The sequence below is a fragment of the Embiotoca jacksoni genome, unplaced genomic scaffold (assembly GCF_022577435.1).
Source record: "Embiotoca jacksoni isolate LCO1_2020_lvr unplaced genomic scaffold, fEmbJac1.0.p SCAF_10, whole genome shotgun sequence".
Lineage (NCBI taxonomy): Eukaryota > Metazoa > Chordata > Actinopteri > Embiotocidae > Embiotoca > Embiotoca jacksoni.
Genome location: NW_027185230.1, coordinates 5,993,666 through 6,000,487, shown reverse-complemented (window position 1 = coordinate 6,000,487; position 6,822 = coordinate 5,993,666). Strand labels below are relative to the sequence as shown.

General features: G+C 42.1%; 1 protein-coding gene across 3 annotated transcripts in view; it reads left to right on the top strand.

Annotated features, from left to right (window-relative positions):
- The first annotated feature begins 1,613 nt into the window (after positions 1 to 1,613).
- Positions 1,614 to 6,822, top strand: part of LOC138206164 (5-hydroxytryptamine receptor 4) — a 48,177-nt gene continuing 42,968 nt past the window's right edge. Inside the window, exon 1 of one of the 3 annotated variants that reach the window (XM_069162714.1) lies at positions 1,614 to 2,055. The gene's annotated coding sequence lies outside the window, so the exon portion shown is untranslated. The remainder of the gene's footprint in view (positions 2,056 to 6,822) is intronic. The other 2 variants (XR_011178918.1, XM_069162697.1) reach the window with 2 other exon arrangements.

The following is a 6,822-nucleotide window of genomic DNA, read 5'->3' as shown; positions in this document are numbered from 1 at the left end:
GCGACGAACCTGTCGGTCTGGAAAGTCATCATTGCTCTCCATCACAGAGACCCAATGCCCCATCAAGTAGGCTATCCCTCTCGTGTGTGGGCTGAACATAAACATTGCAGATATAAATTGCTGGTCATCGAAAGAAGATTCTCTGATTCCCGGGGAAGAAGAAGAAGAAGCACGCCAAAGTTGTGTCCACTTCAAAACAAGGAGGCCTTTGCGGAGAACAAGTGGTGAGCACGAGGCACGGGAAGATCATCGCCCTGCCGTCATGGAAACTGGGGCTCAAAGATTTGTCCCGTGCGTGGGAGACATCCTGGGCGCCGGCCCCAAACCACCCACCACCACAAACTCCCTGATGCAACCACTTACACAAACTGGTCTGGTGGAACGCACACACACACGCAACATTTGTGTGCACTGCAAAAGACACGTAGAGTCTCCACACGGGGACAAGAGTTTCACCCACTGGGGACCCACACAGGGAACAACAGGCCCAACACCAGAGACGTCATCCTTGAATACCAATGTGGACATTTAGCACACCAAAGAGACAGGCATATTTTTGCTCTTGTTGTTCTTGTGTGTTCTTCCACAAATTCTTTTCAAAAGAACACACCGGATATTACTTGAAGTTGCAGGTATCAGCTTTAGTTTGAGACGGTTCCTGTCGATATTGGTGAAAAACAACATGCCCGAAAGATGTTCAAAAGTAATTGGACGCCTGCTTGGGCGGTGGTGCAGTTTCAGTGTTCATTCTTGCTCTGTCTGGCTCACAGGTGATCGAAAGCTAAGAGTTTAGATTAAGGCGTAAAAAGGCGTCCATGTCAAAGAGAGATGTGTTTTACCTAAAAAAAAAGCTAAAATTGTAATTAAAAAATAGATTTTAAGTATACTTCATTAGGCTGCACAACATTGCTAGCTTTTCATTTAAGTATTTGGACGGAAAAAGGTTCCCATTCCTGTTTATTAGGTAGGCCATAAAAATAATGCACTCTGTACTCCGTGAGTATAACATTAAATAAATGATTAACGAAGTGAAAAATTGTATTTCAAAGACACTTCTAAAAGTTGATGCACTGGTACCAAGCCACAGAAAAGTGTTCGGAGTAAGATTCAATACATGACCATGAACTCAACCAACACTGCTGCTTTACATATAAGTGGAGTAGGCTAGCAGAGCCACAAGTGTACAGAAAGAGTCCCTTTCAAATGGAGATCAAGCGTGGTGTGAGTGTGGAAGCAGTCTGCATTAGCCTACTTATTAGTTTCAGCCGGTCCCCCGATTGGCTGTCGGCCCCCAGCATTGCTCCAAATATGGCGAAGCAGGTTTATTTGTACGGCACGTTTCAACAACGAGGCAATTTAAAGTGCTTCAAATAAAACCATTAAAATCATCAAAACATCAGGCAAAAGAAAAGGACATTTAAAAACAATAAAGAACAGTGATTAAAACATCAAGCAAGCTAAAAAAAAAAAAAAAAAAAAAAAAAAAAAAAAAAAAATAGGATAGAAGTTACAGTCCAGTTTAAGACATAAATGTAAAAAAAAAAAAAAAAAAAAAAAAAAAAAAAAGATCAAGATCCTCAACTCCGGTTCAGTGAAAGGCAGCAGCAAACAGAAGTATCCCTGTGCACCAATATTTGACCTTTTTCTATAGGCTACATAAACATGTAGTGCCTGTCATCAGTGTCACTGTCTTACATTGACCTTTTCACACTGTCAGTCATCACAGCTGTAGTACACATTGCAGCTCGGAACTGGTCTCTGTCGTTGCATTAGACGGCCACGCGGCGGCAGCATCGATCACATCTATCTGTCTCTCTGTTTCTCTCTCTCTGCGTCTCTCTCTCTCTCTCTCTCTCTCTCTCTCTGTCTCTCGCACAATTGCACGAGGCGGGCTGTCACCCAGTATCACTCACTCATCTGCTGCTCGTGCAGATCAGACTCCCCAGGCACGCGGCAACTTTTTTTTTTTTTTTTTTTTAATTATTATTATTATTATTATTTATACCCTCTAGCGCGCACTGTGGGTCGGAAAACGAGGCGACGAGCCCGACACAGGTGAGCGTGTTGTTACATGGAAATCTATTTAAAAGTTTGACAGAGAGAAGGAAGAAATGGAGAAGAAATGTTAATAAGAGTCATTTAAATTCCGAGCTTCGTACACGGTCATGGTTTAATGTGTGTCGACTGAGATGACAACTAGGATTAGACTGTTTTCACTGTTTTGTTGCCCACCATTGTCAAAATTTATGTTTGACACAATGTGACAGCAGGTTATTTGAGTAGTGTTAAAATGAAATGCAATTCATTTGTGCTATTTATAATATCATCGATCACTTCTGGACTCATTGATATAACTAACTGCCATGTACTGTCAAGAATGATCACAATGTCACCCATTTGAACACCAAAAAAGGAAATTTGAGCTGCACTGTCTCCTACGAGTGGACACTTACTGCACATCAGTTGTATTATCTTATAAAGTGAATCCACTGTCATGTTGCTGTTTGTTATTGTCTTGATTTAAAAAAAATATATATTTATTTATTTGGTCGACAGGAGAAGTTACTCGGCTACAGGCAGGAAATACGTGGCTAAACTTTATTAGAATTTCCTTACGATGAGCGCAGTCTGATGGCTTGTTTTATGACATGATTTCTATTATTTAAGTTGGAGGTGTGTCAGCCTGAGTGTATGGATGGGTAAACATAGAGCAGATATGCGTAACTGATTGCTGTTGTGGAGGGGACGAGTGGAGGAAAGTCCAGGGGCATCTGGTGAGTCCTCTTCTGGTCTTTATTTTGGCCTGCTCAGACATTGAAAAAAAAGATTAGTTTCGCATCAACCTTCCACCCCCCCCCCCCCCCCCCCCAAAAAAAAAAAAAAAAACAACAACAAAAAAAACATGTCCAAAGAAATGTTTGCTGGCTGTCAGGACACCTGAAAAGGTCTACTGTTGTTCAATTACCCAGAACACGCTGAGCTGATCGCTGACATTTCATCGCAGACTTGCAGCAATTTCCCTCTCTTTGTTACAATATGGTTTGTTTATTAGGAACATGAACCTCTCACACATACTTGATAATGAATTCTCGCTCGATTAATAAAGCAAATACACTTCAACAGGAGGGCCGCAGCTGCTTTTCAACTGATTAAGATTTGAATTGACTATCGGCAATAATATCACAGCAGATTATTAGCACAGAAGAGTAACACCTGCTCTGATACACTGTAGATACTACTGTTTATACAAAGTGTGTGTTTTTGCAATAGTTCAGTCAGGCATTTTTATTATGTTTACGTGCCTTTTTTTACTAATACAATGTTTGCCAATGGAGCACATTAATTGCATCCTTTTTCTTTTTTCTTCCACTCATGAGCCCGGTGTGCTGTTTTCATGAAGGTTTCATGAAAGCAAGTGGACAGTGGATTTGAGGTCTAATTTAATTTAATAATCTCACTTGAAATATTTCCCATTTCAGGAATGCAATCTTCCACGATCAAATTGAAATGGCTGCTCGGCCGTCATAAGCCCACTCCTTCTGTTCTGATTGATCCCCATCGGTCTATTTTTTTTTTTTTTTTACAGATATAAAGAGCATGGAGGAGATGATTTGCATTTAGTTAAACTGGTGGATAATTAACTCATCACACCGGATGCAGGCTGAAGCAGCAGCAGCCTAATAACTTTCATTACTTTCCTATGAAGTGGCTCCTTTCTCTCGGGAGTCAGGTAGCCAACATCTTTTGGCGTGTCCACATGTACTAAACCTTTTACATGGAGTCCACACTGTATAATCCTCAACCACACATTGCTGATCCAGTTCAGCACTGAAAATAAAAACCACTAGATCCTCGTCATCTTTCCCTTCCCTCTCATTTCCCAGGAATAAATAGCCCCAATTGTGTAACCTCTGGCAACATCTGGAAAGCTGACAAAACGATAAACAAAAGTAAACAAAAATCTCTTTAAATAGTCACCCTGATTAACTATGAGTAGACAATATATTGCATTCAATTTTGAATCAGGATAAAATTGTAATCTTACTTTAATGGGAAGAAAATAAGCACTCTGGCCTCATCCAGAAACTGAGCGAGGCACAAATCCAGCGCTGGACAGCAGCCAGCAGGCTGACAGCCCTGATCACTTCCCAGGTATGAGCATCTGTAAATGAATCAGGCAGCCGAAACAAACTCGTGTTGAGAGACAGTGAGTGAGCTCAAGTAACCCGCCCTTCACTTAACACTGTTTTAGTTACACAAGAGGTGATTTGGAGTATCGGCCCCGCAGTGCTCAGAAACGGTTAATTTCTTGTCCCTGCTCTCGCCTACCGTACTGTCCTTATTAGCCTCTCCCTGCAGACATTTAGCAGAGAGCCAACGCCTACAGGCTAATTTTAGGCCATCTGCACCAACGCCAACTCATTAGCCTGATTCCCAGCGCTAACCAGGACTCCTATATCAGTATCACCTCACCCATATCCATCTATACTTTTTGCATCTTGGTGAATGAAAAGGCAGGAGGCTCATATCGGTGGGAGTAAATTCATCACAATGCTGTCAATACAGTGGAAGATATAAGCTTGAAAATTTGAGCCAATCAGCACAAGTCATTTGGAGTTGTTTGTTTGTGTAAAAAACAGCTTCAACTGACTGAGATCAGGTCCATTATAATCTGAGATTTCTGACCCCGCTTACTGACACCTGCACTTAAACAAGCACCTTACTCAATTATAACTCAACTATTGCAGAGGGGAGAAATTTGGAATTTGAATATCAAAGAACGGCGATAGTAATATGAGGTGGGATCAAAAAGTTCAGAGACTAAGGAAGAATGGGGAAAGCTATAACCTTAATGAGAAGGTATTCCAAGTAGCATCATTTGATCAACATCAGCACCTGAGTTACACACGCTTCTGTGACCAGTTGTACTTGCACATTTTGCAATTTCACCGTGGACCTGAAACTTGAGCAAAGACCACACATCAGATTTTGTTTTAATTTGGGAAATCACAGACAGAGACCCTTGAGATGCTTCAGAAAAATCTATGGCCATGAATTACTGAGCTGGGTGAGGGTTAGAGTGTCACTATCCAAGTGTAAAGGAGGCGTTTTTGACATTCAAGGGATTTGTGGACGTTCTGAGGCGTCCGAGGGAAAACATTCAGTGCAGTTGACCTGAACTGCGTCGTGATGGCAGCTGTGTTCTCCGTCATGACAAAGCGCCCAGTCACAGCACGTTGAAAACAAGTTTTTCGCCCTCAACAACACAATTGTGGCTCCCCACCACTGCCGCTCGCCAGATTTGTCTCCCTGTGACTTCTTTCTGTTCCCGAAAAATTTCACACAAACTTTGATGCTCGCTCTCTGCTGGAGTTTCAGGCCCATGTTGAAGTCACGAATGCACATGTGCCACCGGTCGCAAAAACATGTGGAACGCAGGTCGGAACTCACGTTGATAAACCAACGTAACTTGAAATACTTGCTCACAGAGGTTACAGCTTCGGCCCCGCTCTGTGCACATCACTGTGTTGCGCTCCATTTGCACACAACAGGGAGAACCATTTGATGGCCCCTCGTACTCCAAAACACCAGACTGTTGTGTTTAATGGGGTTCATCTTTTTTCACGGACGCACAAAACAACCGACCACTGAACTGGTTTTGGATCAGTTAGGGTGGCAGTTGATTCTCTAATAGTCAGACATTCACTGGTTCCACATTATTACCCAACATGTTACAAATCAATAAAACAATTGTCAGTCATGTGATCCGCCCGTGATTGACACACTGTGGACAGCTGATGGGGGCGGAGTCTTTAACATCAGATGTTCTGCAGAACCTCTGGAAGTGAAACTGTGCTGGAGTTTACTGAAGCCCCGAGCTAGAAGACTCTCACCCCCTTTTGAAGGTTCCCAGAGAACCTAACGTCACAGATGAGGACGGGGTCGGTCGACAGTTGTAGGTTATGTGCATCTCTCTGCGTTGCCACAATCTGCAACACCGTGACTATTTAACCAAGCTTTTGTCTTCGACCCGTATGATTTGTATTTACATAATGAAAGAAGGAGGAGAATGCAGAACAGAGTTAAGGTTTCTCTCCAGGAACGAGATGGAAAGAGAGATATTTTTTGTTGTTGTTGTTCTTTTCTCTTTTGTCGATTCCAGAAGTTGAATGAAACAACTTATTCTGTGCAACGCCGCTCAGACACAGCTTGTTGCTCATGTGTCCGTTTCCTGCTGCTGTAAAAACTTGGTAAATAAACAGTTTTCAGTTAAATATTATCGTAGTAAAATGTTTGAGGAACAAGAACTTCATGTGGACCAACCGATAGGAGTTTCAATTTGAATAATCTGTTTTATGTATGCTGAAAAGACGGCCATGCAAAACATCAAGTAAAACATTATACATGTGTGAATGAATGAACAAAAGAGGGACTAACATTTTAAATGGTTGTTGCTGCTTTTGGATTTATGTTGTTTCATTTGGTACGAAATCTTTATGGGAAGATGCATTTTTTTGTGTGGTTTTTTTTTTCTTTTTCATTGGCTCATTGTTTCCTTGCTTATTTAAGCATGACTTCCCGGCAGAGTGTGTGCAGACAGAAGGATATATTGATGTGGACACTGCTGCTATGAGAAAGTGGAAAACTGATCAGTCCTAACTAAATCCATGGGGAGCCACATGGTGGGTAGTGTTCCTGAGTCCATGCTTTATTTCCACACCCCGCCTGTCCACACACAACTTTGAGTGTGTGCATGCTCGTGTTTGTGTTTAGCTCACTTTTTCTTTAGTCCCTCTCCCTTTGCCCCCCCCACCCCCATCA